The following is a 21,821-nucleotide window of genomic DNA, read 5'->3' as shown; positions in this document are numbered from 1 at the left end:
TTTATAAATATTTCACTGAGGAAGTTCCCAGTTTTGTTTTCTATTGTACTTTTTAGTTTTCTTATTTGCAGATTTTGTAAACTGTTTTTTAATACTGAGTGTCAAATGACTTGTATTGTCATTAGAGAACACAATTTGAAGATTGTTATGTGTATCAAGCTCAAGAGGACTCAAGGTGTGGACTCAGCCCCTTCTTACCAGGCGATGTTTACCTTCTTGTCTAGGTGCATCATGGGTGCTCTCCTGGAGAGCCAGATGCAGCTCAGGTTCCTGTGCTTTAAAAAGAGACATAAAAGGACATTTGAAGGTTCTAGAGAAAAGCAGCAAAAATGCCTGCAGATTTAGGAGCTATCTAATTAGGAGAGATTAAATGAAATAGTCAAGCTCAGACAAGATTAAGGATAACAGGAAAGTGATTGATGCTTATAGAGTAATGAGAATTATCTTGGAGAGATACTCACCCATCAAATCCTAAACTTGGAACTAAGAGCATCACTTAGTTTTGAAGGAAATAGTTTTAGGACAGATGAGAGAGAACTAATTATGAACTTTTGGAATTTTCTTTTTGTTTTTGCTATAACATTTTATTATACAAAATTTCAACATACATAAAAGTAAGAAAAATCACATATTAGAGATCTTTTGCCCAAATATGGCTTAGACTGAAAATAGAAACAGATTCTGGAATCATTTTTATAATGCACAAATAATGACTGAATGCTGGATTTTTTTAAAGGGTTTAGGATTTTTAGAATTTAAATTTTGAGGTGGATATTCCAGAAGATATTGTAAATAAGAAACTTTATGGGTAGTGAGCCTAAGTTTGACATGAGAAGGAAAGCATCGGGTAGAAGGAAAGGTCACAAGTGTCCCAGAAAAATATCCTGACAACTTAGAGGGAAAAAAAAACTTAGAACAGTTGGGATGTGACAGCTTTGCAAAAGCATGAGAAATTAGATCTCTGAGCTGTGACTATAAGTCATAATTCAATTTCCTTTGCAACACTATAAAAAATTCAAAGTTTTATAAAAACAGAATGAAAGCTTATAAGAATCAAGTAATGTCACCTCTCCTTCTGACCAGAATGGAGTCACTGCTACTGGGTTTGCCTCCCCCCTCCATCATAAACAACTATAAATTTGAGCAAAACAAATGAGGTTGCTGTTTCAAAGCATTGCCTAACAGGAGGTGCGGGACTGTGGTTCTTGAGAGAAGGGAAATACACAAAGGATGCTATGGCTACCCTAATTTTCTTCCTGGGGAAAATTTTTGGCCTGTAGTTCAGGAGGGGAAAGCCCAATAGCAGTCTGGCTGAGTTGAGGGGCAGGGGTGAAAGACTGGGGCTGTGGAAGGCTGAATTTGTGACCAGAGTCCTGGAAAGAAGTAGCTAGGCAAAGGTGACCCCAGAGCTCTGGTGGGGATGCATCATACGTGCTTGGAGAGGGCTAGCAGCCTAGTAGGAGATGGCTATTGTGAAGCTAAGAGCAGAATAGAGATAAGGGAGATTGCATGGGCTGGCTGATATGGATGCCTGGACCAGCCAGAGTAGACAAACATCACTGCATTCAGTTGAAAATCAGAGTAAGACCATATATTAAAAGTAAGTTCTAGCCATTCCTTTGGACTAAAGATAAAATCAAAATAGACCTACCCTAAAGAGCATAACGGAGAAGGCAATGGCACCCCACTCCAGTATTCTTGCCTGGAAAATCCCATGGACGGAGGAGCCTGGTGGGCTGCAGTCCATGGTGTCGCTGAGGGTCGGACACGACTAAGCGACTTCACTTTCACTTTTCACTCTCATTCATTGGAGAAGGAAATGGCAACCCACTCCAGTGTTCTTGCCTGGAGAATCCCAGGGACAGGGGAGCCTGGTGGGCTGCCGTCTATGGGGGTGCACAGAGTCAGACACGACTGAAGCGACTTAGCAGCAAAGAGCATAAAACCAAGCCTGACGTGAAAATCTACCGCTACTGTAACTGCCTGCCAGAACAAAACTCAATACTCTTTGATGGAAGGCAAAATAATCCAGACTCTGACAAGGTGTTCCTCACAATATCCAGAATACCTTTGATAATTACTTGACATGCAAAGAAACAGAAAAATATGACCAATATGGGGGGAGGGGGGAAGGTGCTCAATAAAAATTAACCCTGAGGTGGCCAAGATGTTATATTTAGCCAATAAAGACTTTCAAATAACTACTATAAATATGTCAAGGGCTTGAAGGAAAAGATGGATGTAAAAATTAAACAGGGGAGGGATGTTCAGTGGGAGGGGACATGGATAAAACTATGACTGATTCATGTTGATGTTTGGTAGAAAGCAACACAATATTGTGGAGAAGGCAATGGCAACCCACTCCAGTACTCTCACCTGGAAAACCCCATGGATGGAGGAGCCTGGTGGGCTGCCATCTATGGGGTCGCACAGAGTCAGACATGACTGAAGCAACTTAGCAGCAGCAGCAACACAATATTGTAAAGCAAGTATCCTCCATTTAAAAATAAATACATTAAGAAAAGGATTAAACAAATAAGGAATATTAGCATGCAAATGGAAATTATAAAAGAAGAGTTAGATGAAGATTCTAGAACAGAAAATTAAATATCAGAAAAGTAAAAATAAAATGAGCAGTCTCTTTAACTTGTGGGACAAGTACTCTAATGTATATAGTATCTGAAAAGAGAAAAGGACAGAAGACAGGAAGCAGGAGGGGAGGGGAGTGAAGAGGGGAAAAAAAGAAGTATTTGAAGAAACAGTGGCTGAGATCTTTCCAAAGTTAGAGTCAAGAAGCTCAACAAATAGCGTGTGAGATGAATACAAAACAAACCACACCTTGGCACGTTCTAGTGAAGTTGATGGAAAACCATGATAAAGATAAAATCTTTAAGAAGTCAAGATTAAGAGACACATTAGGCTCAGGGGAATAACAACAGAAATTACTGACTAAGTTTTTTGCAACTTTGGTGGCCAGAAGACAGTGAAAAATTATCTTTAAAGTGCTAGAAGGGGGAAAAAATAACTGTCAACCCAGAATTCTTTATCTAGTAAAAGTATCTTTGAAAAATGAAGATGAAATAGAAATGATCAAATAAGCAGAAGCTGAGAGGACTTATTGCCAGCAGATATGCACTGTAAAAAAAACTAAAGGAAATTCTTCATGTGAAAAGGAAGTGGTGCCGAGTGGAAGCTAAGCCTACAGGCGGGAATGAAAGAACACCAGCAATGGTAACTATACATACAGTCATCTCGAGGCATCTACGGGGGAGCTGGTTTTAGGACCCACCAAAATACACCAAGGATCATCCCTCATAGTTCACTTGGTAAAGAATCTGCAAGGCAGGAGACCCGGGTTCGATTCCTGGGTCTGGAAGTCCCTTGAAGAAGGAAATGGAAACCCACTCCAGTATTCTTGCCTGGAAAATTCCACGGACAGAGGAGCCTGGCAGGCTAGAGTCCATGGGGGTCACAAGAGTTGGACACAATTTAGTGACTAAACCACCACCAAAATATACTAAATACTGTGGATGCTCAAGCCCCATACTCAGCACTCCATATCTGTAGTTCTGCATCCACATATTCAACCAACCACAGATCGTGTGACTATAATAATTACTAGGGGAAAAAAAACTCTGTGCATACATGGACCCATGCTGTTCAAATCCATGTTGCTCAAGGGTCAACTGTATACATTTTTAAACCTTTTTTTCTCTTAATTTTTAAAAAAAACATTTGATTGTTTACCGTAAAAAAAAAATTACAATTCTAGTCTAGAATTTATAATGTGTTCTTAGTGTTAACAAAATCCATGAGAGAAATAGCAAAAAGAATGGTATGGGTGCTAAGGCTCTGACTTTATATGAAATGGTAGAATATTAATCAGAATTAGATGTTGATAAGGTGAGGATCCATATTGTGACCTGAGGGTAACCAAACTTTTATGATATGCCCGGAACTGAGTTGTTTTCCAGAATGTTTAGTCACCTTATCTCACATTTGAGGCAAATGAAATCAAATGGGCAAGATGGTACATTTAAACCCAGTTGAAGCGATACCTGCATTAAGTGCAGATTGACTACGCATATGACTTAAAAGCAGACATCAGCCTGGATGGAAAAGTAAGACTTGGGGCTTTCCTAGTGGTGCAGTGGTTAAGGCTCCTTGCTTCCACTGCAGATGGCATGGGTTTGATACCTGGTCCGGGAAGTAAGATCTCGCATGCCCCATGACATGGCCATGAATAAATAAAGTAGACTGCTTTATGAAAAATAAGGCTCAACTATGGGAAGTTAATAAGGAATGCATTTATAGATATATAGCCCCAAATAGGTTGTAATTTTTGGAGAAGGAAATGGCAACCCACTCCAGTGTTCTTGCCTGGAGAATCCCAGGGACGGGGGAGCCTGGTGGGCTGCAGTCTATGGGGTCGCACAGAGTCGGACACGACTGAAGCGACTTAGCAGCAGCAGCAGGTTGTAATTTTAAAAATGGAAAAAACATTCCTGGTGAACAGTAAGCCTAAGAAATCAAATGTAGCAGTATTAGTACCTGACAAAATAGACGTCAAAACAAAAAATATTACAAAGGATTTTAAAAGACTTTTCATAGTGTTAAAGTGTCAATTCGTCAGGAAAACATATACTCCTGAATATGTATGTAACCAGTACCAGAGCTTCAAAAGGCAGGAAGTGAAACTGGCAGAACGAAGGAAGACAGTCATAGCTGGGTATTTTAATGCTCTCAGTAATTGACAGGATAAATAGATTTTAAAAATCAATAAGGACAAGGAAGATATGAACAAGCCTCTCTCACCTTAACCTTATTAACATTTACAGAACACCATACCCAACCCCTGCAGAACGTACATTCTTCTCAAGCTATATCCGCCAAGGTACACCATAATCTGTCACACAAATAAGCATCTCTAAGTTTCAGAAGCAATTTAAATCATGCAGAATATGTACTTTGGCCACAGTAGAAACTAATTAGAAGCTAATAACAAAAGGAATAACAATAAGATACTTAGAAATGGCCCAAACATTTGGAAATTAAACTGTAATTTTAAATAACCGATAGGTCAAAGAAGAAATCATACGATAACAGCAGAAAGATTTTTTGAGTGAATGAAAATATTAAAGTTTGAAACTTTAACGTGTGCATGCGTGCGTGCCTGTGTGCGTGTGATCACACATTGTAAAGAACAGAAATTACTTTAAAAAATAAAAGAAAATGGAGACCTGAAAAAAAAAAAGAAAATATTAAAGTTTGTAAAACATAACCAAACAGCATTTAGAGAGAAATACATAACTTAATTTTTTTTTTCCTATTATTTGGCTGGGCCATGCGGCAGGCAGAGATCTTAGTTCCCATGCCAAGAATTGAACCCATGACCTCTACAGTGGAAGTGTGGTTTCATAACCACTGGACCACCAGGGAAGTCCCAAGAAAGCAAAAGAGACACAGATGTATAGAACAGTCTTTTGGACTCTGGGGGAGAGGGAGAGGGTGGGATAAGTTGGGAGAATGGCATTGAAACATGTATAATATCATATATGAAACAAATCGCCAGTCCAGGTTCGATGCATGATACAGGATGCTCAGGGCTGGTGCGCTGGGATGACCCAGAGGGATGGTATGGGGAGGCAGTGGGAGGGGGGTTCAGGATGGGGAGCACGTGTACACCCGTGGCAGATTCATGTTGATGTATGGCAAAACCAATACAATATTGTAAAGTAATTAGCCTCCAATTAAAATAAATTTATATTAAAAAATAAATAAATACTTATACTAGAAACAAAGGTTTCAAATCAGCTCCCTAAATTTTCAATTTGAAAAGCAGAATAAACTCAAATGGGTAGAAAGAAGGAAAATAGTAAAGTCAGGATTAACAACATAGAAAGTAGACAAACCGTAAAGAAAATAAATTAAAAAGTCAGTTCTTTGGAAAGATTGATAAAAGTATTACCCCCTAGCAAGACTGATTAGGGAAAAAGTGGCCCTGTAGGCAAAAGTGAAAAACTCAGAGAACTATGAAGTCACTGCTGTTAATTAGGGGAGATGTGCACTCGTGTGCTGTTGGGTGTAAAGATGAAAGTCTAGAAAGTCATTTTTCTAGGCTCACCGATTTTTGAGAAAAACATTAAAGCATTTTTTTTTTTGCCCATTTTTTCAACTGCAACCCAAAAAGGAAACACTAAGAAGAGATAAAGTGGGAGAAGGTGGATGTACATATGGTTAAGTAGTATAGAATCTATGAATGGAGGTTCATAGATATTTTATAAGACTTGAAATACAAAAAAAGCACAAATAATGCAATTGTGAAAACAGTAGTCTTATTTTTATTTCTTTTGGAAGCTTGCTGCTGCTGCTGCCGCTAAGTCGCCTCAGTTGTGTCCAACTCTTAGCGACCTCATGGACTGCTGCCTACCAGGCTCCTCCATGTGCTTCTCCAAGCAAGAGTACTGGAGTGGGGTGCCATAGGGAGACTATATATATATTTTATATATAAATTTTTATATATTTTTAATATAAAAGTATAAATTATATATATATATATAAAACCTAGTTAATCATAATACTTGGTTCACACTATCCTCTTTGAGCATAACTATCTTTTCTTTTCAGTTATTTTTTATTAACAATTATTTAATGAAAATCTAAGAACCTGCCATTCAATGTAAGATCTATAGTGATCCCTAAGTTAAACCTACCTATGTGCTATCTTCCTCAACTCCAGAAACAATTACCCTAAATTTTCTTTATTACTTTTAATGCTATTTTTAAACAATATGTTGTTTCATTTTGCTTTGTTTTTTTAATATTTCAGACTTAACTTTTCTCAATATTATGTAACTAAAATTCACCCATGTTGTCATGGGTGTAGCTCATTCATTCTATTGGGTGACTGTCACAGAATAATTTATCTATTTGGCTATTGTGACTATCCTTTTTTTAATTCCCCAAAATATGAGTGTTTGGGTAGTTGCACAAGTATTTGCCTAGGAGTAGAATTGCAACATCATGAGACATGACTTTACCAGATGATGCCAAACTGTTTTCCAGAATGGATGTAGTGATTTACACTTCTGTTTGCAATGTAGAGGTGATTCTGTTGATTCATATCCTTTCCAATATTTGGCATCATCAGATTTCTAAACGTTTGCCAATTAAATGGGTATAAAATGCTGTCTCATAGTCTTGATTCACATTGGCCATGAATGTTACCTCTTCTGTGAAGTGACTCTTCCTTTCTTTTTCCTGCTTTTCTATTGGATTATTTGTTGTTTTCTTATTAACTTGAAGGAGTTCTGTGTATACCTTAATAACAGTATTATCTTTTATATATGTTTCAGATACCTTCCCTAGTCTTATCTTTTCACTTTTGAAAAGTCTTTTTGATGAGCCAAAGTTCTTTGTTTTACTGTAGTTGAATAGCTCAAGCTTTTATTTGACGGCCATTACAGGTTAATGTATTTAAAAGATCTATGGTCAGTCACCTAGAAAACTCAAAATGTTTTAAAGTTTTGCACTTGACAAATAATCTTTAATCCGTGTATAACTGATTTTTGTATTTGGTATGAGGTAGGGATTCAATTTCACTTTGTTTCCTTTTATAGATAATTGTATCTGTCTTCATTGTTTTCAAATAGGAAAAGTGACAGAAAGCCTAAGAAGAAAAATCTCACAGCAGATATTTTTCTCATTGGAGTCAAAGAAAAGAAAGCCATGCCACCCATTTGAAAGAACACAAATCTAATGCAATGCCCAAATTTATCATCACATTGCAGGAATGGAAAGAGCCTTCAGAGTCATATAATTCATCACTCAGCCCCCAGAGATACTTCAGCTAAATCGCCCAGGACAAATTAGTATCTGACTCACATTTTAAGATATCACTGGGAAAAAATTTCTCATTCCAACCCTTGGTTGTTTTTCTTAGAAAATTTCTCCTCTGCCTAGTCATAGAATCATGCTCATTTCCTTTATATTGAACCCTACTGGAAAATAATTTATTGTAATAATAATCTGCACATGGATCACAAATCTCCCTAAAGATCATAAACTCAAATTAGTTTAAATTAGAATTATAGATAAAGGTTTTGAATACTTGTCCATTAAAACTTTCACTGATCTATAAAACATTTACTTCCCTTTTGGACAATAAAAGAGTCAGAGCACTGATGCAGTGATGGCAGGGATCATTAATAGCATAGAGAATATTTATCTTTTTTTAATTGAAAAATATTGAGAAGTAGTGAAAGTGTTAGTTACTCAGTCATGTCCAACTCTTTGTGACCCCATGAACTATAGCCCTCCAGGCTTCAGCTCTGTCCATGGGATTCTCCAGGCAAGAATACTGGAGCGGGTTGCCATTCCCTTCTCCAGGGGATCTTCCCAACGCATGGACCGAGCCCAGGTCTCCTGCATTGCAGGCAGATTCTTTACTGTCTGAGCCACTAGGGAAGCCCTGAAAATTATTACATCCATTTAATTTTATTTAAGTCTAGTCAATTTATTTTTGCCTTTCAAAGGGAGGGAATAAATACATGTATAGAGTTAGAAATAATAATTGTTTTACACAATAAAAGCACCAGCAAATGCCAAAAAATGATTTGCAAACTATGAGTTTAAAGCTAATTCTCAAATCTTGGAACTTCTTTAAATAACAGGGAAACAAGGGACATAAATAATTAAGTAGATAATAGTTCCATTTTGGCCAATCATGTGCAGAAAATAGAGTGGGAAAGCCCTTCTTACAATTCAAATACAAGATCATATTCTTGGATAGATATTTTACCTAGTAATAAAAGTCATAAGTATCTTCATATTTGTAAAGAAATGGATAAAATCCAGAAAACTTACTCCAACTTGATAATTTTGAGAAAGGCCATAAATTATTTCATCTCTTTCTGCTATTTTCTCGTGTTCTTCCCTGGTGACGTTTTCTTCTAAACACCTCTCAGTTTGCTTGCGTTTGACATTCTCACTGCACATTCTTTGTCATAGACTGAAATTTAGTACTTCTTTCTAAGGGACCGTTTGAGTTATGGTTCTTCCACACAGCTTTAGTGTTCTCAAGACAGGTACCCAAGGAGTGAGTCATAAAGTTGGAAGTTGATGATAGCTTTATTGCTTTTATGGACAATAGCAAACAGCAATACACATTTAGGGATGGGGATAGGGGGATGATATGTTAACATTAATTTCCTTTTATTTAGAAAAGTATCTTATAAAGGAATGCCGCTAATAGCAATCTAAAGAAAGCCCTAATTGAGGTTGGTGCTAAAACCATTCAAATGCTGAAATAGACTTTAAAACTAAACTGGAGGCTACATTCTCTGAGAATTAGTAAATGAGCTAGAAGTTATATTTCTGGTTTTGTTTTATGTTCAAAGATGTGTACTCACAACTTTTGCCCCATTAAACTGGAAGTTACACAAGCTCTTTGGGTTCGGATCAAAGAGTTCTTGGTTTCTGGCTTTGCCTCTGCCATAATCTGATGAGTTTTGACCAAATCACTCTATTTTTCATCTGCTTTTGTTACTATATTAAATGGAGATGACATTTTACAAGGCTTTTGTTAGAAATAAAAGTACTTCAGTATGATTAACTACTACACGCTATGTTTACGAGTGCAATTCCTTATTTGCCCTCGAAGTGATTCAGAAGGCATCTGGATCCTGGTCTATCTCCATTCTTGGTTTAGAACTAAAAACAGGAAAGCAAAGACCTACTGAAAAAAAGACCATACAAAAGCCCCAAAGCATATGTTAATGTATATTTTAAAGAAAGAAATGGGAAGAAGTAAAAGCATCGTTTTTGTCATTCAAGCCAAGATCAAAGAATTACATTGGAGACTGTCCGTGTGAAAGTGTCCAAGCATACCTGTGAGTGTGTTTCTGAGTCAGACATAGACAGAGAAGGGCAGGTAAGGAGGCCCTTCTGAGTCCCCCTCTCGTGGGCCAACAACACGTCTGGTCCAGGGGAGGACATGTGGCCTTTCCGTCGCCCTGGCAGGGCCCAGCTCTCCAGGGGGTCCCCAGCAGGACTGGAGGAGGGGCTGTGTTCCCAAACTGAATCAGTTCAGAGCCGGTTCCCACCATTCAGTTTGGTTCATGTTTGGTTCCTGGCAACAGTCCAGAAAAGATAAGGTGCCGATGCCTAAGAAAGAAGGGGACAAAGAAGCAGATGGGTGGTGGAGGGTCACTCTTTACCATATTTCTTGCCCTGTTCAATGGTGGATGATTGGCCATTGTTGATTTTTCCTTTCATTGAACACTTTTATGTGTTGGGAAAGACGCTGTCCTTCAGACTTTTTAATTTAGATTTTTTTATTGAGTGAGGTTGGTTTACAATGTTGTGTTCATTTCTGTTGCTCAGCAAAATGATTCAGTTATACATGTATATGTATATACTTTGTTTTTTAAAATAATTTTTTTCCATTATGGTTTATCACGAAATACTGAATATAGTTCTCTGTGCTATAGTAAGACCTTGTTGCTCACTGTCCTTTAGGTTTGTTATCTGTGGCTCCAATGGAACATATAGTCAGTGTCTTTCTCAGGGAATTCATAGGATATTCTTATCACTCCCAGAATGGCTTGCCATTGGCCATGGTTCTTTTGTTTAAAATTTTTAAAGGCTTATGTAAGGGGCTTCCCAGATGGCACTAGTGGTAAAGAACCCCACCTGCCAATGCAGGAGACACAAGAGACGTGCATTCAATCCCTGGGTCTGGAAGATTGCATGGCAAACCACTGCAATATTTTTGCCTGGAAAATCCCTTGGACAGAGGAGCCTGGCAGGTTACAGTTCATAGGCTCGAAAAGAGTTGAACACAACTGAAGTGACTTAGCATGCACGTGAGAAGCATTTGTATGGCAAGTGTGAGAGAGAAGAGTTGAAATGGGGGCAGGAGTTGTCTTGGGTAGTGGGGAATGTCAGGAAGGAGCAGAAACAAGCAAACCCCAGGAAATGTATCAAAGTAAAATCCTGACGTTCTGAGACACAATGGCAATAAATGCTTACATATTAAGAAGTATGTCACCTAGAGGGACAATAACAAGATCACAGTATGAATTGGTGAAATGTTTCAAATTTTAATGGTTTATTTGGTTTTTTTAAAAATCTATTTAGGAAAAATTACAGACATAATTTTACTTGTCTTGGAAACTTTGTATTTGGTTTCCAGGTACAAAAAATATTTGAGCTTTTAAGTCTTACCTTTAACATAGAGGGCCAAAGGAGAAACTTAAGGGGTAGAAGCATCATTACTTTTGAGGAAAAAAAAAATGGCTTTGTGACAACTAAGGTTGAGTTGAAAATAGCATTACACATTCTGTGTGCATAGGACACAATGACATCTGAAGGTGGCCAACAGCAAAGCCGGGTCTAAAAGAATGCTTTTTTTGATGAGGTGGAGAAGGAAATGGCAACCCACTCCAGTGTTCTTGCCTGGAGAATCCCAGGGATGGGGGAGCCTGGTGGGCTGCCGTCTCTGGGGTTACACAGAGTCGGACACAACTGAAGCGACTTAGCAGCAGCAGCAGCAAGTACAGCTGGAATGTCAGCCCAGGCCACCTGCGCCACCTTCCTTGCTCAGTTCAGTTCAGTTCAGTCTCTCAGTCGTGTCCGACTCTTTGTGACCTCATGGACTGGAGCACGCCAGGCCTCCCTGTCCATCACCAACTCCTGGAGCTTGTTCAAACTCATGTCCATTGAGTCGATGATGCCATCCAACCATCTCATCCTTTGTCGTCCCCTTCTCCTCCTGCCTTCAATCTTTCCCAGCAGCAGGGTCTTTGCCAATGAGTCAGCTCTTCGCATCGGGTGGCCAAAGTACTGAAGCTTCAGCTTCAGCATCAGTCCTTCCAATGAATATTCAGGACTGATTTCCTTTCGGATGGACTGGTTGGGTCTCCTTCCTTGCTCCTCCAGCCCAAATCTTTCCTTCCTCTGCAGTCCCACAGCCTCTTATTATCATCTCTCACTCAGGTCACCTATCATGTGCCCTAAACAGCCCCTATAAAGTGTCTCAAGAACTTAGGCCACAATTCAGATGAAGTTTCCTAGAAACGGAGCCAAGATGCACTTCACATGCAAGCGATAGACTGAAGGAGTTCTCTCGGGAGGTGTCTGTAGGGTGGGGAGTGCAGCGGGATCCGAAGGGGAAGGAGGTGTGTTCCATCCAGTCCTCTTCAAGCTTTGGAGCATAAAGTGTATTGCAGAGTCTGTCCTGCCTTCAAACAGGTGAGCAAAACTTGTATACCCTTCCCCTGAGCTCTGACCTTGGATGAGGGCATCTTCGCTCTGGGCAAAGTGGCTTCCATTGCCCAAGGGCAATCCTCTGGACAAGGTTGCAGGGAGAGGGTTTAGTTGGAGCCCAAGCAGAAGCAAGGGGGACAAGCACACCAACCAGCAGATAAAAAGGATTCCAAGGGATCTGGGTGAGGGTCCCATACCTGTGTCAAATTGGCATGGGAATCAGCATCATGTTTCCAGAGTGGGCAGAACATTTCTGGAAGAGAATTAACTGAAACACAGACAGACCTGGGTCTAGGGTTCACTTGGCAGGAACCAGCATGGACCAATCAAGACCCAAGACCAAATGATAATAGTAAGAGTAATCAATAACAGCTGATAGTGATATAGTGTTTACTGCATGCCAGACCCTATGCTAAGTCCTCTACCTAAATGAACACATTCATTCTTTGCAATAGCCCAAAGAAGTAGGTACTGATCTTATTCCCAGTTTACAGAGGAGAATATTAATTTATAGGTGAGGAAGTAGCCGTTCTTGGAGAAGTTATGTAACTTCACTCAGGTTATAAACCAAACAGGTGACTGACCTGAGTTTTGAATCCAGATAGTTTCTACTCTGAGTCCTTGTGCTCTATACGACCTTTCTGCATATTGCCTCCCCTTTCCAGAATTTAGCTACCATGCCAGCAAAGTGAGGATGATGTGTATGAGTTTCATATTGCTGCTGAAACAAATTCTCACAAACTTGGTGGCTTAAAACAACGCACATTTATGATTTTACAGTCGGGAGATCAGAAGTTTGAAATGGGTTTCATGGGGCTAAAATCAAGGTATCAGCTGGCCCGAGTTCCTCCTGGAGGACCTGGGGAGAATCTGGTTCCTGGCCTTTTCCAGCTTCTAGAAGGCTCCCTGGTTTGTGGCCCCTCCCTCTTTCTTCAAAGCCATCAGAGTAGCATCGGTACATCTCTTTCTCACTCTGACTCTCCAGCCTCCCTCTTTCAATTATAAGAACCCTTAGTGACTACATTTGGCCACCCAGATAATCCAGGATAATCTTCCCTTATTTCATCATATCTGCAAAGTACTTTTTGCTGAAGTAGCATATTCATATGTCCTGGGGATTAGGGTGTGGACGTCTTTGAAGGTCATTATTCTGCCTACCCCTGGAGAAGGAACTGGCAACCTACTCCAATATTCTTGCCTGGAGAATCCCTGTACAGAAGGGCCTGGGGGGCTGCAGTCCATGAGGTCACAAAACTGTCGAACATGATTGAGCGACTGAGCACAAGCATACTGCCACAGTGAGGCAAAGAGCAGCCTCAGCTTTATTTTTGACCACCTAGCCTGGCAGAAGGAAGATTTAATATATTTTAATTTTAATTATAGGTGGCTCAGTGGTAAAGAATTCGTCTACCAACGCAGGAGACGCGAGTTCTATCTCTGGGTCAGGAGGATCCCCTGGAGGAGGAAATGGCAGCCCACTCTAATAATCTTGCCTGGGAAATCTTACGGACAGAGCAGCTTGGCACGTTGCAGTCACAGGGTCATGAAGAGTCGGACACAACTGATTAAGCATGCAAGCAATTTTAACTCTGGAAGAAGAAACTCTCATTTCTTTCACATCTGAGTTAATAAACTGAGATTCATGCTTGGTATTGGGGCTTGTAGACACATCTTATCCCTGGTAGCTCAGCTGGTAAAGAATCTGCCTGCAATGCAGGAGACCCTGGTTTGATTCCTGGGTTGGGAAAATCCCCTGGAGAAGGGATAAGCTACCCATTCCAGTATTCTTTCCTGGAGAATTCCATGGACAGTATAGTCCATGGGGTCAAAAAGAGTCAGACACAACTGAGCCACTTTCACTTTCATACACATCTTATAAGCCACTTCCACTCATTCATTCATTTAACTAACATTTACTTACCACCTGCCAGTGACTGTTATGTGAGACAAATGATCTTTTAGTATGTTTTAGCCACTTGACATTTTTGAGGTCAACTTGTTGGGGTCTAGGCTACACTAACTACTGTCAGTTCAGTTCAGTTCAGTCGCTCAGTCGTGTCCAACTCTTTGCAACCCCATGAACTACAGCATGCCAGGTCTCCCTGTCCTTCACCTACTCCCAGGGTTCACCCAGATTCATGTCCATCGAGTCAGTGATGCCATCCAGCCATCTCATCCTCTGTCGTCCCCTTCTCCTCCTGCCCCCAATCCCTCCCAGCATCAGAGTCTTTTCCAACGAGTCAACTCTTCGCATGAGGTGGCCAAAGTACTGGGGTTTCAGCTTTAGCATCATTTCTTCCAAAGAAATCCCAGGGCTGATCTCCTTTAGAATGGACTGGTTGGATCTCCTTGCAGTCCAAGGGACTCCCAAGAGTCTTCTCCAACACCACAGTCCAAAAGCATCAATTCTTCGGTGCTCAGCCTTCTTCACAGTCCAACTCTCACATCCATACATGACCACAGGAAAAACCATAGCATTGACTAGACGAAACTGTTGGCAAAGTAATGTCTCTGCTTTTGAATATGCTATCTAGGTTGGTCATAATTTTCCTTCCAAGGAGTAAGCGTCTTTTAATTTCATGGCTGCAATCACCATCTGGAGTGATTTTGGAGCCCAAAAAAGTAAAGTCTGACACTGTTTCCACTATTTCCCCATCTATTTCCTGTGAAGTGATGGGACCAGATGCCTTGATCTTCATTTTCTGAATGTTGAGCTTTAAGACAACTTTTTCACTCTCCACTTTCACTTTCATCAAGAGGCTTTTTAGTTCCTCTTCACTTTCTGCCATAAGGGTGGTATCATTTGCATATCTGAGGTTATTGATATTTCTCCCGGCAATCTTGATTCCAGCTTGTGCTTTTTCCAGTCCAGCGTTTCTCATGATGTACTCTGCATATAAGTTAAATAAGCAGGGGGAGAATATACAGCCTTGACGAACTCCTTTTCCTATTTGGAACCAGTCTGTTGTTCCGTGTTTGGTTCTAACTGTTGCTTCCTGACCTGCATACAGATTTCTCAAGAGGCAGGTCAGGTGGTCTGGTATTCCCATCTCTTTCAGAATTTTCCACAGTTTATTGTGATCCACACAGTCAAAGGCTTTGGCATAGTCAATAAAGCAGAAATAGATGTTTTTCTGGAACTCTGTTGCTTTTTCCATGATCCAGCGGATGTTGGCAATTTGATCTCTCAGCGGATGTTGGCAATTTGATCTCTCGTTCCTCTGCCTTTTCTAAAACCAGCTTGAACATCAGGAAGTTCACGGTTCACATATTGCTGAAGCCTGGCTTGGAGAATTTTGAGCACTACTTTACTAGCGTGTGAGATGAGTGCAATTGTGCGGTACTTTGAGCATTCTTTGGCATTGCCTTTCTTTGGGATTGGAATGAAAACTGACCTTTTCCAGTCCTGTGGCCACTGCTGAGTTTTCCAAATTTGCTGGCATATTGAGTGCAGCACTTTCACAGCATCATCTTTCAGGATTTGAAATAGCTCAACTGGAATTCCATCACCTCCACTAGCTTTGTTCGTAGTGATGCTTTCTAAGGCCCACTTGACTTCACATTCCAGGATGTCTGAGTCTAGGTCAGTGGTCACACCATCATGATTATCTGGGTTGTGAAGATCTTTTTTGTACAGTTCTTCTGTGTATTCTTGCCATCTCTTCTTAGTATCTTCTGCTTTTGTTAGGTCCGTACCATTTCTGTCCTTTATCGAGCCCATCATTGCATGAAATGTTCCCTTGGTATCTCTAATTTTCTTGAAGAGATCCCTAGTCTTTCCCATTCTGTTGTTTTCCTCTATTTCTTTGCATTGATTGCTGAAGAAAGCTTTCTTATCTCTTCTTGCTATTCTTTGGAACTCTGCATCCAGATGCGTATATCTTTCCTTTTCTCCTTTGCTTTTCACTTCTCTTCTTTTTACAGCTATTTGTAAGGCCTTCCCAGACAGCCATTTTGCTTTTTTGAGTTTCTTTTCCATGGGGATGGTCTTGATCCCTGTCTCCTGTACAATGTCACGAACCTCATTCCATAGTTCCTCAGGCACTCTATCTATCAGATCTAGGCCCTTAAAGCTATTTCTCACTTCCACTGTATAATCATAAGGGATTTGATTTAGGTCATACCTGAATGGTCTAGCGGTTTTCCCTACTTTCTTCAATTTCAGTCTGAATTTGGCAATAAGGAGTTCATGGTCTGAGCCGCAGTCAGATCCTGGTCTTGTTTTTGCTGACTGTATAGAGCTTCTCCATCTTTGGCTGCAAAGAATATAATTAATCTGATTTCGGTATTGCCCATCTGGTGATGTCCATGTATAGAGTCTTCTCTTGTGTTGTTGGAAGAGGGTGTTTGTTATGACCAGTGCATTTTCTTGGCAAAACTCTATCAGTCTTTGCCCTGCTTCATTCCGTATTCCAAGGCCAAATTTGCCTGTTACTCCAGGTGTTTCTTGACTTCCTACTTTTGCATTCCAGTCCCCTATAATGAAAAGGACATCTTTTTTGGGTGTTAGTTCTAAAAGGTCTTGTAGGTCTTCATAGAACCTTTCAACTTCAGCTTCTTCTGCGTTACTGGTTGGGGCATAGACTTGGATTACTGTGATACTGAATGGTTTGCCTTGGAAATGAACAGAGATCTTTCTGTCATTTTTGAGATTGCATCCAAGTACTGCATTTCGGACTCTTTTGTTGACCATGATGGCCACTCCATTTCTCCTAAGGGATTCCTGCCCACAGTAGTAGATAGAATGGTCATCTGAGTTAAATTCACCCATTCCAGTCCATTTTAGTTCGCTGATTCCTAGAATGTCGACATTCAGTCTTGCCATCTCTTGTTTGACCACTTCCAATTTGCCTTGATTCATGGACCTGACATTCCAGGTTCCTATGCAATATTGCTCTTCACAGCATCGGACGTTGCTTCTATCACCAGTCACATCCACAGCTGGGTATTCTTTTTGCTTTGGCTCCATCCCTTCATTCTTTCTGGAGTTATTTCTCCACTGATCTCCAGTAGCATTTTGGGCACCTACTGACCTGGGGAGTTCCTCTTTCAGTCCTATCATTTTGCTTTTTCATACTGTTCATGGGGTTCTCAAGGCAAGAATACTGAAGTGGTTTGCCATTCCCTTCTCCAGTGGACCACATTGTGTCAGATCTCTCCGCCATGACCCACCCATCTTGGTTTGCCCCACAGGCCTGGCTTAGTTTCATTGAGGTAGACAAGGCTGTGGTCCATGTGATTAGATTGACTAGTGCAACTTTAAATGTGAGCACTAGAGAGTAGGTGCCTCAGAGTCTAGCAGATGCCTTGTTATTTGGATTAAATCATTGTAATTTTTTAAAATGTCTTATTTTTTAAATTTTAAATATTTATTTATTTGGCTGTCTCATGTCTTAGTTGCGGCACAGAGGATCTTTGCTGGGTCAGGCAGGATCTTTCCTTGCAGCGCACAAAGTCTCCAGTTGCAGCACTCAAGTTTAGTTGCTCCACAGCATGTAGGATCTTAGTTTCCCGACCAGAGTTCAGACCTGCACCCCCTGCCCTGCAAGGCAGGTTCCCAACCACTGGACCACCAGGGAAGTCCCCATCTATAACTTTTAAAATTGTGATAAAATACTCATAAAATTTACCATCTTCATCATTTTTAAGTGTGCATACAGTTCAGTAGTGTTAGTATATTCACATTGTGAAAGAGATCTCCAGAACTTTGTCATCTCACAAAACTGAAATCTACACCCTCTCCATTTCCTGCACACTCTGCCACTGGCAGCCTCCGTTCTACATTCTGAGTTTAACTACTCTAGATGCCTCGTGTAAGTGGAATCATAGCGAATGTATATTTTTGTGACTGGTTTATTTTAATTAACAAAATGTCCTACAGGTTCCTTCAAGTTGCAGCATGTGTCAGACTCTCCTTCCTTTTTAAGACTGAATAATATTCCACTGTAAGTATATATTCCATTTTGTTTATCCATTCATCTGTTGATGCACATTTGAGTAGCTTATCTGTAATGCTTTCAGGGTGTAGGAGCCATCTTTACAGGAGGTGGACCCCGCAGGCAACATTGTAGTTTGGCTTAAATCTTCACCTCCTACAGATTCTAGCCACCAACTGCATTTCTTTTTCTTTTCCTCATCTTTATTTAATTTTTTTATTTGTATACAATTTTTAAAGGTTACTTTCCAGTTGCAGTTATTACAAAATAGCGGTTGTATTCCCTGTTGCATACAATACATCTTTGAACCTGTCTTACTCCCAATAGTTTACACCTCCCACTCCACTACCGCTACTACTGCATTCTAATTCCGAAATGACAAATTCGGGGATTTAGGAATGGTAGCTGAATCAAAGTAGGTACAGAGGCAAAATATGTATTTTGAAAAAATACGTGAGGAGTCACTAGTAAATTTCTCCCCATATTTTGTTATTCCGTGTATAAGAGAACAAATCTACAAAAAAAAAAAAGTTTGAAAATAGGAGTAATGGAAAGCATTACTATAAAATGTAAAGCCTAAACTTGACATCAGAACACCCCAAATTATATTCATTATTCTGAAAATTTCTATTTGCCTCATGCTGAAGCACAGAATAGAATTTTAGAGCTCTTTTATGATTATGCATAGCTTTTTGGTCTATTATCCAAATAGGAGGCCTATAATTTATGCCTCCTATCTTGAAAAAAATGTTTTTCAACTTTACATTAAAACAGAAAAAGAATCTTTCAAAAGCCAACTTAGGTCAGAAGTTAGAGTTGTTTCTTGAACTCAACAACGAATAAAGTTTGGGTATTTCGTTTTTAAAAAAGAACAGTGACACTCTACGATGGTGTCTATCCCATAGAAATGTTGGCAATGTGTACAAGGTTGTACGAACAAAAACATTCATTAGATTGTTGCCTGTATAAAGAGAACAGAAATGTCGTAAACATCGAACGACAAGAGAATAGTTCTATAAATCACGGTACATCAATACTATAGAATAATATGTATCCATTTAAAAGAATGTAGTAGATCACTATATGCTCATCTGGAAGTAGCTCCAAACAAATTGTTAAGTTAAATTAACCCAAGGCACAGATTAATACATAGAGTATTCATTATTTCAATCCTTTTTTATTTTCTTGAGAGCCAACTGCCTAATAGCTAGTTGTGAGAATTTAATGAGGTATAATTCATGCAAAACTTAATTAGAAACCATGTAAAACTTGCTTAGAACACTGGCACATATATTAAGTGCTCCAAAATGTTAGTTCTTTTACTAGACAACATTCTGCTTATGTAAGCAGCAGCAGCAGCAAGCAGAATAACAAAATAAGCAGAATAACCTCCAAGAATAAGTCTCCAAGACATGATTCTTCCACATCCTTAAACAGAGCCAGTTCCGGCTGAAATTGTGCCCTTGGCCTTCATCATTCCCTCATTAACTGCAGACCTGCTGCTCTTCAGGCTTCCAGAGTCCTTGGGCTATAGGACTTCTATCCCCATCATGTTCCATCACCCCATTACTCAGGATGCCTCATGTGGCCCTTATACAGACCTATCACCTTTGGGCAGAAGATAAAATATCTATCTGCTCCCTATGTACATAAGATCCTGGCTGAATTATTAGCCAATCTGGAAAAATACTGTTTATACACGATCTACAAGTCTTTGCTAAGAATCCTCATTTTTCATCAAGATGTCTGCATTTTGGAAACACATTCTTCTTTAATGGTGTAACTGCCAGATCTCTACCATTCCTGGTTCAGAGTACTTGGAGGATGCAGTTTGTCATGTTGGGTCTGCAGTCCTGTGACCTGGCTCGGAAACTCAAAACACCACCTGTTCTTAGTTCTGTGGTCTAGCACAAATTGCTTACTTTTCCTAACCAGCATGTTTTCATCTATAATTGAAGATAATATCTACTTTCTAAAAGTTGTTGGAAGGATTGTTTTAAAAGTAGATGTAAAGATTTGGAGAAGGAAATGGCAACCCACTACAGTGTTCTTGCCTGGAGAATCCCATGGACAGAGGATCCTGGCAGGCCATGGTCCATGGGGTCACAAAGAGTCAGATACAACTGAAGCGACTAAGCACGCACGTAAAGCATTTAGCATAGTGTGGGGCATATAGGATGTACGTACCAACTGGTAGAGGTATGGCTGTCTAGATAAATGGGTGGATATCAAGACAGTCAGTTTCACGTGTCTGGGTCATCTCATTAATATAATATGTATGTTGATCTCATCTCATTATGGCTGTAAGCTCCTTGAAGATGGAGCCCTAACTTCCACTAAATTATTTTTTTTCCCCTTTGCTAAGGTGACTTGGTTCCCAGATCTTCAGGGAATCTTTCCTGTCCTCTTTGAAAGACCATGGTTGGGACCATGCATTCATTTTCTGGATTGGACAGTATGACCAGCAGAATAACATAAAAGTTAAGGCTACTCTCCCTGGAGTCCAACAGACATAATTCTGCCATATACTCATTGTGTGGTCCTGAGCAGATTATTCAACCCTAATAAGCCCCAGCTTCCTAGGATGTGTATGTGATCAGTGGAAATTGCTACCTTGTAACGGTTGATGTGAGAATTCGATTAGATTGTGTGTGTGAAACATGTGGCAGACTGCCTGGTATATAATAAGTGCTGGTAAATGTTAACCGATATCATTATTGGCATCATCATCATTTTATCTTCCTCCTCTTCCTCATCAGAGTACTAGAAAACCCAGCCCTGATACTGATCATTTATTTCTCATTCCTTCATTTGGACCACTGCTTAAGGAGTGTCAACTGTATCAGGAGCTGTGATGGGTGCTGTGTGCTGTGCTGAGTTGCTTAGTCATGTCCAAGTCTTTGCAACCCTATAGACTGTAGCCTGCCAGGCTCCTCTGTTCATGAGGATTCTCTAGGCAAGAATACTGGAGTGGGTAGCCTATCCCTTCCCTAGGGGAATCTTCCCCACCCAGGGATAGAACCAGGTTGTCCTTGCATTGCAGGCGGATTCTTTACTGGCTGAGCTACCAGAGAAGCCCATTGTGATGGGTACTGTAGGGTATAAAGATGGTTGAGTGTGCTTCTGAAATCACATTGCTCACTCAGTGATGACGGAGACAAACGTGCAGACAATGTGGTGAGCTGAGTGATGGGGTGGTGGTCACAGGGAGCAGGGTAGAAGGAGGATGCTCTGCGTGCACTTAATTCACCTAGATATGCTCTCTGGAAAGGTCCACCCCCCATTTCCACGCCTTCCCAGAGAGGGAAAGTGCATTTTGTCCAGGGCTGGGAGAAAACCCTCTCCATTCACTGCCTCTTAGCAGAGGCTTACCTATTTTAAGGCAAATAGGAGGAAAATGTGACATCGTGAACAGAAGAGATGATCTGAAACGGGTGGGACTCCGTGGTCACCCTCTGGACTCTGATGCTGGCAGTGGCGGCTTTGCTTGGGTTTGGGGCCGGCCCTCATTCATTCGTTCATTCATCCAACTGTTTCTGAAACTTCTTGAGGTTATTCTGTCATTAGCGTGAGTGGTTGAGCGCCTACATAAACATGTGATGCCTAGCATGTTCCATG

General features: G+C 40.3%; 1 long non-coding RNA gene across 9 annotated transcripts in view; it reads left to right on the top strand.

The window, feature by feature from the left end:
* The window catches only part of LOC147359077 (uncharacterized), a 49,394-nt gene that overhangs the window by 14,775 nt on the left and 12,798 nt on the right, over positions 1–21,821 (top strand). For 4 of the 9 annotated variants that reach the window (XR_015140514.1, XR_015140515.1, XR_015140513.1 and 1 more), the window contains exon 3: positions 18,149–18,212. The exons of 3 other annotated variants lie outside the window; for them this stretch is intronic. This is a non-coding gene — a long non-coding RNA (uncharacterized LOC147359077). Of the gene's footprint in view, positions 1–7,652; positions 9,622–13,650; positions 13,920–18,148; positions 18,213–21,821 lie in introns of those variants that run through there. 2 more of the 9 variants (XR_015140517.1, XR_015140523.1) reach the window with 2 other exon arrangements.

Source organism: Bos grunniens, chromosome 14 (assembly GCF_055505025.1).
Source record: "Bos grunniens cultivar Pamir isolate PY7600 chromosome 14, Bosgru_T2T1.0, whole genome shotgun sequence".
Lineage (NCBI taxonomy): Eukaryota > Metazoa > Chordata > Mammalia > Artiodactyla > Bovidae > Bos > Bos grunniens.
This window is presented reverse-complemented; position numbering and strand designations above follow the sequence as displayed.